Below are 12,768 nucleotides of genomic sequence, written 5' to 3' on the forward strand. Positions count from 1 at the left end.
GCAAAGCCAAAACCACCAAAACCCTAGGATGGGATGAGTTACAGAGGCAAACCCTAGTCGAGTGGGATGGTAGAGGTTTGAAGGTTAACACTGTAACAAATCTGAAACTAAGATTTGGCATACATATTATTGCATATAAGTTATATAGTTCCAGCAGGTTAAATAGTGTACCGTGTGAAGCTGTGGATTTGGCCCTGAAAATTGTAAAGAAGAATCTTGAGTTTGATCTGTCAGAAGTAATGTTGAAGCAGTTAAACAAGAACATGGACAATATAAGGACATCGAAGAATAACCCCTGTAAATTTGGATCTCTGTTAATATGTTTACTATTTTATGTACAAAAATTCTTTCCATCAAAGGGAACCGTACAATGGAGAAAAGATGTCCCAATTTTGTATCAGATTAAAGAGTTTATAGCAGAGATGGGAGAAAATTTTTGATAGTATCATGGATAACTATTTTGAAGACTTTAAGGAGAGGATGAATAACCGATTCAGAATTCCTCCTAGGCTTGTTGAAGAATATAAAGATGACATATGTTTTATGGTTGACTGTGACAAGGTGTACATACAGGCAGTTAGACCTCGAGTTGCATGGGTGAAACCTCTTCCATATGAGGTAAATATTGATGAAACAAGGGATATCATTGAAGCACTGGTAAATGAGCCAGTAGACCCAAGGCAACGGATTTTTGGTACTTATGATGAAGCAAAGGCCAGAATTGAACTGAAAATCAAAATTCCACAGGCCATCAGCAAAGGTAAGAGGAAAGTGGCCAAACTGAAAACTGCAATGGGTCCTCTTATGCTCACCGAGGGAAAAGGTGAAGATAAAGAAAGTGAAGAATCAGAAGAAGAGCAACCGGCAAAGAAGAAAGGCAAGGTAATCATTACCAAGCCCAAGAAGCAGCCTACTGCAGTATTTACTCGGAGGACAAGAAAAGGTATTCAGGAACCTGTATTGGTCAAGCCTGCACCTACATTCGAGAAAAGGCTCAAATCATTGGAAGAAGGAGCTGGCATCAAAAATTTCAAGGCATTGAAATTTGAGACAAGGACTGATGCAGAGAAAATGCAGATTGAGGAACTGGTACTTAACAAAATGGGAAAATGAAAATACTCCCCGGACCAGATTGCTCCTCATATCTCTAAAGAACTACTGGAGAGAGTACAGTCAAGATGGGAGTTAGCCACCAAGACGGTAAAAGATATATATGAGCAATCCCTGAAGAATCTTTGGCCTAGTCTCACTGGAGCAGAGGTAAAATCTGAATTGAAAACCTATGAAGGTAAAATGATGATCAGATTCCACACTTGTTTGATTTTGATCAAAGATATAGAGCATGTTGTAAATGATGCTAAAAACATGTGGAAAAACATCTATCATCTACATAAGCCTAGTGTAGACCCAGTAGAAATAAAGGATGATGACAGCAGCAGCAGCAGTGATGAATCAGATAGCGCTCCATCCATCACAGTTACACCAGGAGAGTTGCATGCAATGATGGAAGAGAAAGAGGAAGAAGACAAAGAGGAAGAAGCTGAAGAGGAAGATAAGGAGGATGATCTGGTAAAAATTGCAGCAGCAGTTATTGCATCCCTTCCTCACTCCCCAGCTAAACCTATGACATCATCAAGGTTGGAGTCAGCTTCAGCAGGTTCATCTACACCAGATTTACCATCTACACCTGCCATATCTCACCTCTAGGTATCATCAGTGGAAGTGACTACCACTTCATCTACCGAGCTGCACCCCTCTTCATCTACCGAGTTGGCCTCCTCGACTCCATCATCATCAGTTGGTATTGCTGTGAGTTCTCCAATTTTGACTACTCCAATTTGTTCTACAATTTTGTCGCCATCTACTTCAGGCACAGTGAGCTTAGATACTATATTACCGAGTGTATCACCATTTTTGGCCAGTACTCAAATTTTTGACCCTGTACATACTCCTATTGGCACTCAACCCTCAAGCATCCCAGTTTTTACTGCTAGTCCTTCTGTCTCTACTATTGTGTCTATTCCAAAGGTCAAACTAGTCATCTCAGAAGTCAAACAAAAGCAACCATTAAGACTTATGATCACTGGAAAGGAAATTCCTGAAGACATTGACTTGGACACAGAGATAGTAATTCCAAAGATTGACTTTGATAATGCTACCATTGAAGAAATGAGGTATGCTAGTCAACTTATTGAGAAAAAGGCTACTCAGATGCAGTTAAGATCGAAAAGGGATAAGGAATACAGGATAATTGAGGATGCCCGGAACATAATTACTGAGGCTATAGGTGTTGATGTTGATACTTCTCAACACATTTTGATTCAATTGGAAGAGGCAGTTAATAAATTCAATGAAGATGCCTCCGGACAAGAAAAGTTGATTGAGCGTGCAGCAAAGAAATTTGATAATAAGGTGTTGGGGCACATTGCCCAGAACATTGCAATAAATCAGGTTGCATTAACCTCAGTTTTGGCAGATATGAAAAATTCTTTTAATAATGTAACATCTCTTTTTGCTAAGCTTTGTGATGTTACTGAGTACACTAAGGGAATAAGAGAGAAACTAAATAAAATTGATGAGGATCTAAAGGTGAGTGCACAGAACTTGAAGCTTGACCCCAGTTCAAGCTCATCTCATCACCTCAGGATCAAATTTTTGTCAGAGAAGCAGGCAAAGCTGTTGAGAGAAGAGGCAAGGATCTGATCTACATTGATAGATATCCAAAACATGATCCTTCCCATCATGGATTCAATGCAGAAGCACATTGCACATTCAAAGACATTAATCCATGATAATAACTTCTCCATTGCAGACCATGTGATTGAACTTTCAGCTGAAGTTCAAGTAGCTCTTTCCACCTGCAAAATTTTGCAAGAGAATTGGGATAAGACTCTCCAGCTTATTCTTCAGGTACATTCAGAGTTCATCTCTCATTTTTGTGTTTCTATATAAGTATATATATTCTTTTATTCTTTGGCATTATTGTCAAAAAGGGGGAGATTATTGTTGGATATGTATACTATGGGTGAATAAGTGTTTTCGAAAAATTGTACAAAGGAAGAGATATACAGCTCATGTAAATACTGTATGTACATTCTATGGGGGAGTTTTATATAACTAAGCTATATATATTCAGAATCAGTCATCAGCATGTTAGATAAATTTTGTCTCATAAGTGTTTTTGTCACTAATGCCAAAGGGGGAGATTGTTGGCATTATGATACATTTTTGTCATTAGTTACAACACTTATTGGATTCTGAATGCTTATCGAGCTCTCACCGGACATTCCTTTGTAAGCCAAGCTTTACCTAGTTCTCAGTGTTTACCGAGTAATCGAGGTGAACAAAGAAGTCAGTGTTTACCGAGTGATCGAGGTGAACAAAGCAGCCAGTGTTTACCGAGTGTTCGAGGTAAAGAAAGGAATCAGTTTTGACCGAGCGAAGATGTACTTAGTATTGACCGAGAACTTCGTGATAACCGAGCTCCTGAGGTTATCAAGAAAATTAATTTTACTGAGCTCAGACGGTTATCAAGGAAACTAACTATCACCGAGTCACAAGGTTCTATCGAGTGTTTCCTTTGATCACCGAGCTACAGTTCAGATAGAAGTGTTCACCGAGTGACATCTCTTCTACCGAGTCTCCAGTGGTTATCGAGTTCAGAACTACTCGAAGTGTTTAGTATGCACCGTGCCTTCACTTCTACCGAGTGCATGACGATGCCGAGTAACACAGTGGACGCTGAGTATCAGAAGGACATCGAGTCAATTCAATGAACCCAATTTTTTACCTTGGGCCGACTTTGTATAGAGATTTGCACTTGTTTTTTTGGCCGACCTTGCATGTATTGTTTATTTGGATGGTATATATATGCAATGTATTGTATCATTCAAATGTAATGGTAATGAATGATAATGTGAAAGTGTGAAAGAAATACATGTGTACGAAAGTATGTGTGCTGAGTTGTGAAGGTATTCAGCAAGGTCAAGTTTTGGAGTAGAAAAGTTTTATCTATCACATCAAGGTGAATCAGAGCATAGCGAATCTTATCAGCAATCAGTTGTAATCAGATCCACTGTTTCATTCTAACAGGTGAATTAGTTTTTGTAAATCCTTTAACAAGGTAGACTTAACAGTCTTTTGTAAATCTCCTAACAGAGTGCATACTTTATTGTATGTTTGTAAATCCTCTAACAAGGTGGATCTAGCAATCCTTTGTGCTCCTAACAGGGAAGATCACCAGAAGTGGTCATTGTAAGCCTTAACCGGCCAACTTCATACTGCAGTAACGAAGCTTTGTGGGTTTCATCCCCACCCCAGTTTTACTTTCTATTTGGAAGGTTTCTGGGTCACCAAATCTATGTGTTCAAGTGTTGCAAATGATTTTGTTTCATGCTTACAGTAGGTTACTTGGATGAATGGTGAATATATCAGTATGCAGTTTTATTGTTTGAAATTTTAAAAGTTACTGATTCACCCCTCCCCTCTCAACAACTTGTCATATCTTGAATATTTCCAACAATTTTGGCATGAAATTAAACATTTATTTATCTTTTTGTGGCAATGTAGCAGTGTGGATTTAAAATCTAGCCTAGATTCTAGGTAAGCATTTGTTAAGGGTTTGGTAGTTTCCAAGTCTGGGTTGGTATTTATTATGGGGTTTACTTTTCAGAAGATTATGATTAGGAATAGGATTAATTTAGAGTCAATTTTTTGGTGGATGGGTTTAATAGCAGCCATTTGAGTACAAGCAGTAGTACAGAGTCTACAGACATCAGCAACAGGTGATTGAGTGCAAATGCATTTATAAGTGTTGATATTGAAGTATATTTCCAAGTATGTTCATAGATAGTTCCTTCATATCATGCATTTTTTCCAGTGTCTTTCTTTAGATGGAAACTGTTGTTGAAAAAAGAGATTACGTTATGTGTAGGAGTGTTGACTGCTTCTTTTTTAATCTAATGAAAATCATGTTTCAAAATTTTGTTAATTATAGGATTAGATCTTATTGAATTAAGTTAGCTTTCCTCCAAGCCTTAACATAGGATGAATTCAACATTGATATTTCTCCAAGTCTTAACAATATTTGCATTATAGCTATCTGAGTAGCAAATATCTTTCTTGTGAATAACTTGGCAAGACAAATGTTTTTCTTTTTCCAAATAATGGGAAAACATTGGGTTAGTGTTAAGTTTGGGGAAGAAAATTGGTCAGGGTTAGGTTAACAAAAAAATTAAAAAAACAACTAGTGCAAAAATTATTGAAGTCCAAAAACCATAATTTTTTTATGAAAAAATTGTCAAAGATTGCTAGAAAATCACAGTTTTCCTAATTTACTCATAATTTTCCACTCTAAAAACATTAGTAACAATCCACATCTTGCAAGTTATTCCAATCTCAGCAACTACTAGCTATCATCAGTTTGATAGGTCGAGTGCAAACCCTTCTTTCATTCCTATTGCATTTAAAATTTGTTATGATCTACATATTGTCGCAGTTGTGCTAATTGAACGTTGATGTTGATAAACTTCAGGCATTAGTAAGAAAACTATTATAGTGCTTGCTATTTCACACATGGAAGGTATTTGGATGATATCATGTAGAATTTTGTTGTATCGCAACCACACTAATAGCAAGTTGTAGGAATATTATGTGTACATTTTTATGAGGAAACTCAAGGGATATAAGACAATGCAATTTTATTTTTATTGTGGTTCCAAATTAATTAATTCTACAATTTGTAATATAATTATCTTAAGTATAGTTTCAAATTAATTCTACAATTAGCACTAAGTTGCAGCACAATTGCAACCCCCTGCCCCAACCGTACAACATTCCCATGGCATTCATATATTCATATAGTATATCTACTGACACTAATTATGGTTTTTGTTTTCCTAGTTTGTGAGGTTTTGATGTATAAAGCTAGGTGGGATTTGATGAGAAATAGCTGGGATTTTTCCAAGCTGCATAAGAATATAAAGTCCTGAATGACCAGGCACTGAACAGTACAGTTTGTTGTTGTACATGGATTTGATGTGTTGTTCTGATCGCAGGCTCTTCTATCTCTCCTTTTTGCATACACACAAATCAATGATAAAGAGAAACCAAGGGGCTACACAATGGAAGCTTTTGTTAAGTTGAGGGAATGGAATGGGAATTAAAAGTCATTAAATTTTGATTGATTGTGTTATAACTTATGCCGCCACCTAGTTTTTCCCTTCATTCATTCATTTATGATTCAAGAGTGGATATATATTTTGTCTTTTGATTTGCCCTTGTGATCTATGTTTTTGCAGTGATATTTTTTAGTGGAGAAGGAAGAAAGGGAAAAGGAAAAGGAAGGGTCTTGTATACATTGTGTAGTAGAAGTGGCTTACATGCAATACTTTAGTTGCCAACAGGAGTAGCAGGAGGCTAGGTCAGTCAGTAGTAGTGATAGTAGTAGTAACAATAGTAACTATACCATGCTATACTATGCAGAGGCAGACTATGATTCCACATTTTGCATGCATCTCTACCAAGCTAATGGCAACAACATCCAACAATAGTTCTCTATCATTTATGCTTTGATAGATGTCTATAACCCATTTCAAAGGTTCCATTTTGGCACAGACAAGAGATGTTGGCAAAGCACATATATTTAACTCATTTTATCTAATATAAATATACACACGCATATGTGCATGCATGCATACGTGTGTGTGTGTGTGTGTGTGTGTGTGTGTGTGTGTGTGTGTGTGTGTGTGTGTGTGTGTGTGTGTGTGTGTGTGTGTGTGTGTGTGTTCAGATATATTCAACAAATCCATATGCATATCCTGCAATATTGGCTTGCCATTAGATGACATTTCATGGAGGCAATCAATAAAATAGCTCAAATGCCTTACCTATGATTCCACATTTTGCATGCATGTCTACCAGGGCAGTTGCAACGTAAACAAATATATTCTCTCAATATATATATATTTTGTACATATTCAGCAACCATGGCTTTTGATGACCACATTATGTTTAGGCATCATGTCAAACAGTTCACATGAGTTATCTATGCTTCCATTTTCCAAGCATGTCTCCCAAGGCAAATGCTACTACTTCATCTACACCATCTGACAAAATCCTTTATGCTTTGATGGATGCCTATAGCTTATCCCAAAGATCTCATTCAATAGTTATGAGATGATCAATCAAGAGGAAATAGTTGAGAGCTTAGAGTGACACAATTTTCAGATGATCATATGAAATGAAATGGGCATGTGAGTAGAAAGATGGAGCTGGTAGGCATAAAGATTTCAGAACCCTTGCTAGCATCCTCCCTATCTATGCCAAAATAAGAGTTTCGAAACAAGGCATGAACATCTCTCAAAGCATACACAAGGCATGTGATCTTTTTGATTTGATGGCTGAAAGAAATTCTATCTCAGGGCTTACAAGGATTTTGGAATATAATAGATTTAACAAAAAGCCTCTAGACACATTCAAAGACAAATTCCACAACCTTTAGTAGTATATTGGATGTCTATGCTGAAGGGGGAGCATTGGAATAGATCGGCATCTATTCTTAATGGGAGAATTGTCCAGATAGGGATAGATGCGGCTATAACTAGAAAGTCACTCATGCTATGTCAAGACAGCTAATGCCAAACCACAGTGACAATAATACCCAGTGTACAAATGTAAAATGCTAATAATTCCTAGTACTCATTGTCTTTCTGACCACAGTAGAAAGAGTAATGGAAGATATTAAATATATTTCCAAAAATGCAAATACCAATTCCACTATACCTTTGCAATGGACTCAAAAATAGCACAATTGAATCCTCTTCTCATAGTAAATACAGTTTGAGAAGACCCTGAGAACTATTGTAATGGCCATCAACTATTGTAATGGCCAGAAAGCTAGGTCTTTCAGGGCTAAATTGATAGAGGTCATTTTAATTTTTGGAAATTATGTAATAGTCCCACTCACCAAATTCTTCAACATCAGAAGGAGCAGCCTATCAAGCCTCAAAATTTTGTTCTGAGAAGTATGATGGCTAGCTCTACTTATTCTATCAAATTTCATGCAAGACTTGTACTGAGCTTTGTCTTTTGGGCATTGAAAGATATAGATGTTCATTACTTGAGAAAATGGAATGCAATTATAATCCCTGCTAAAGGCTACATAAATAATTTTTAATCAATGACTTCAAAAGCTACATTTACTTTGGGCATACAACAAGCTTATGTAATTATTAGTTATTACATTTTCTCTATTGTTTCTAATTAAAAAAATGCAAAGAGAATAAGATGAGAAGACAATAGATTGTCAAGAGAGCTACAAATATATTTGTTGTTTTACAATGAGCAGAACAAGCTACAAAAGACATAAGGGAGTCAAAATACAAAAATAGTAGAACAAATGCAATGTTAATGTTATATATATATATATATATATATATATATATATATATATATATATATATATATATATATATATATATAGATATATATATATATATCAGTCAAATTTTTTAATTAGTAGAACAACTACAATACGAATCTTGTATATATTGTTTTTGTTCAATACTATTTTGGTGTTTGCAAGTGGGGTTTGGATCAATAGTTTGCAGCACCTCATTTTCCCACTGTAGGAAGCTACATTGCTGGTGATGGATATCAATGAGGAAGCCAGTTTGGTGCACAAGCGCACTTTCATGGACTTTCTAGACCAAGATGTAAATTTCTTCTTTGCTCTCCTCTCATTTCATCTCATCAGCCTTTAAAAAGATTTATCAGTCAAATGTACTATGGCAGAAGCCATTAATGCATGACATAGCCTTTTAACATGTTTGTGGCAACATTTTGCAAGTGGGGCAAGGTGTGTACATGGACAAGATCAGAGGCATGATCACTCAAGGTCACCATCGCCTGCTTATAGACATGGTTGATCTAAGGAATTCTAGCCATGATTTAGCTCATAGGGTGATAAGGAGTCCCAATGAATACATTCAGCCCTTATTTGATGCACTAGGGGAGGTGACAAGAAATGTGGATACTAAGTATCTACAAGAAGGCCAAAAAATTCAAGTTGGTTTTGAAGGTCATTTTGGCTTTCACAAGCTTACTCCTTGGGAGCTCCTTTCTCCATTTCTTGGCACCATGGTTAGCATTGAGGGTATTATCACTAAATGTATGTATATATTGCCATAGGCATGATCCCCCTGTTTAAATTAGTTTGAAAATGCTCGATAGATTGATGAACATCATATGCCCTTTATTAGCCTTATTTGTTGGCTATGACTATATACATTGTTATGTAAAGAATTGATAGTTTTGAGTGAATAGTAAAAAAAGGTGTTAAAACAACAAATAGAGTTCACTTGTAACTGTGTTAGAAGATTGGAGTTCTAGATACTAGGGTATGAGAAGGATGTTTAAAACATTGCATTCCATCTTTTTCTTTTGTCTATTTTATGTTGTTGAATTTGTGACTAGATGAAGAAAAATTCTAATTACTGTCAGATGGCTCTGAGCCAATGCTAATGTTTAAGTATGTTGCAGAGCTACTCTATAAAATGATTAATATGGATAATGGCTAATCATACATTATTAACTTGTGCAAGACACCTAGAATATCTTTAGAATTGAACACAATCAGGCTCCTACTTCCTACAGGTTCTTTCTTAAATAGTATTGAGTTGTATTTTGACAAACTGAAATGATAGCAAATCTTTCTTTTCTAGCTGTTCATTACAAAGTGGGCTTGTGTAAGCATCTGAATAGATAATAAGTAGCAAATTCAATAGAGCAAGAGTTAGGCTTAATAATTGGAGAATTCAAAATTTTTAGGGTACACTTTACCTATGGCACATGCATTGGGGGAGCTATTAGCATTTTTTCTTGTAGTTTCTGCAAGTATTACTTGTTTCTAATGTTCTAGATGGCATTGTTACTTCCTATTGGAATATTATAATTTTCTCTTGCTCTGATATGTTGTGTCTAGGGAAATGTATTTCACCTAATGAAATGAAATTGAACAAGGAATGAGGCAATGGGAGCTTCAATATAGCAGCAAGTTGCTTTAATAATCAAATTGATGATTTAGATATGAGAATGAATAGCTAGTGGGTGGGAAACAACCAATATAGCATGAAATGGAGTGAAATGAAATGGAAAATAATTCCTATTTGATCATTTAGTCACGTCTGATTTCAAAAAGAAAGCTTCTAGTGGCAACAAAGTGAGTAAAGCAGGGTTAAGAGTTATTTGCAATTAATATGAGTAGTTAGGGACTGTGTAAATATGGCCAAGGGGAAGTTTTTCTGCAGTAGTCAAGCAATAGCCATAGAATCCATTTTCCAATGATCACACAGTTGCTACAAAATTTGTTTCATAGCACTCACATAGCTGTTCCATAAGTGTTTTGTAGCAGTTTGGTAGTTACTGAAGAAGCTATATTTCGATAGTTTTGTACTGGTTACAATGTGGAGCTCGAGAAAAACAACATTCTTGGCATGATTCGTACTAGCTAAGTGTGGGTCTGTAGGACACATCCATTCTATTTTGTATTAACTTTTCATATCTATGCAGTTCAATGTTGCAGCAACTCTAAACTCTTTTGGTACATTAATGAATTCAATAAGGCCATGCAGAGGGTGGGAAATGTTGGTATGAATATTTTGAGGGAATATATTTGTTACATGTTGTTTAAAAAATACTAAGATGAATGGTTGTACTTGTAAACATCATAGAGAAGGGGTCTAGCAGGAACACTTGTATTGATCAGATCAACATTTGGCACAAATTATATACTTTCATTTATTGTTGGTCCCAACAAGATGACTGGTTACTTCCATTAGCTTTAAATTCACCTAGTTGTTGTGATTAGGTTGAGTGACTTGATAATATAATATTTTCATCTTTGTCATGGATCTTGGAGGTGAATACAATAGTCCATCTTTGTTGCTGGACTTGGAATCTTCATAGCAGTTTTGACCCAAGAGATGAGAGCAGGTGCAGAGTTGACATGCACGTGAAAAAATAATGCTCCACAAGGGACTAATTCTGCAAAATTAATCTTTTCAATTGGTTTTTTCTATAATAAATTAGGGTTTCTTTCATGGAAAAGTGGTTGTGATAAAAATCTGCTTGTAGCATTTTTTTATCTCACAGTAGTTAATAAAATTTGAAGTTTTACTTCTTTCTGTCTAAAATTTGTTTCCTTGTTGTCTTCCTTGATTGGATGGCGTGTATGTACATAGGGACTTTGGGAGTCAGATATAAGAGAAAGGCTATCATTAATTCCATCCCCCATTCTTGAGTGCATCATGCCTCTTCTTAGAAGTTTAAATTGGGATTTGGGCAAGATCATGAATACAATAAACATTTTATCTTCTAGGATCGAGACCCTATTTCAGCTTACGTGCCTTGAGGCAAGAAAATTTTTTGATGTGTTGCTAAAGTATCTATGTTCATTTTTATATGTAAGCTTATAAATATTCATGTAAATATACAGATTTATGCATCCCTGTATGTATGCAATTTGGTTTAGTCCAAGAAATTTGGGTATAGATATGGTTATGGTAATTTCCATGTATAAATTATTATTAAATTTTGAATTCCTTGTTAGCAATATTTATTGTATTTTTTTCCTTTTTATGTATGGGCTACTTTCAGACCATATCAGGTAATGTTTCTACTTTTTCCATGTATTATGCTTTGTGAGGTTTCAATTGAAAAGATGAGTAGTGGAAAAAATTAGAAATTTAGGAGAAGCTTTAAACATCAATCAGCTATCTTTTTTTCAGAAATTGATGTTATATTTACAGGTTGAATGATATTCTACAGGTATCATCCTAACAAAAACTCTAACAATGCTGAAGCATCTGAACAGTTCAAGGAAATAACCTTTTCTTATGGTATTCTCTCATATCCTAAGAAGCACCATCAGTATGATGCAGTTGGTTTTGAGGTATGATTTTTAATTTATTTATAGAAATTTTTGGGATATTTTACTATTTAGTTATAAGTTTATATATGATAAATTTTAGCTTAAAGTTTTTCTTCCTTTATTATACTATTTAAATTTAATATTGTTTCTTTGGAAGTTGAGTAGTTGCCTTGCACTATCCTTAAGTGGTGGGTTATGTAGATTTTTGAGTCAATTTCTTGTGCTAGAAGCATATAGACTCGACTTAATTCTGTCATGTATTGATGTTAAGCATATATAATAAACTAAGACTTAGGTCTTTGCTGAAACAGGCAATTGAATCCGAGAACCAAGAATTGGAGTTAGATTTGTCTAGTCTTGGGGCAGTGAACACCATGTTTGCTGCTCTTTTTAGGTCAGTATCTCTCCAGTTTAAGTGATATCTTGCAAAATCTTTAAGGCATTGAGTTGCTCAGATCCTCAAACCTTTTAATCACTAATGGTTGAAATCTTGGATGTTTAAAGCAAGCTTGGTGTGCCCATAAAGACTACAGTATCAACAACTATTTTGGAAGAGGCATTAACTGGTATAGTTACAATTAGACCACTTATTTTAGGCCAGCCTGCTCATAAAAGGGTGAGGAAAAATCATCTCTTTGAACTTTTAAATTTTTTAAATTTCTAATTTTCATTTTCTTGTGTTTTGAATGCCATAAACATTGGGTGTGGATATGATCCCACAACAGGTCGAAAAACAATGTGCACACTTTTATTCTATTACAATAATAGAAATAGAAGCAAAGGCAGGTTTAGTGATACGAGTAATATCCTTCGATAAAAGAAAATTCAAGGTTGGTTAT

General features: G+C 35.4%; 1 pseudogene; it reads left to right on the forward strand.

The window, feature by feature from the left end:
• The window catches only part of LOC149565367 (nucleosome assembly protein 1;4-like), a 34,272-nt pseudogene extending 22,316 nt beyond the window's left edge, over positions 1 to 11,956 (forward strand).
• The last annotated feature ends 812 nt before the right edge of the window (positions 11,957 to 12,768 follow it).

This window comes from Cupressus sempervirens, chromosome 3 (assembly GCF_028749045.1).
Source record: "Cupressus sempervirens isolate cs-2001-9-10 chromosome 3, ASM2874904v1, whole genome shotgun sequence".
NCBI classification, from domain to species: domain Eukaryota; kingdom Viridiplantae; phylum Streptophyta; class Pinopsida; order Cupressales; family Cupressaceae; genus Cupressus; species Cupressus sempervirens.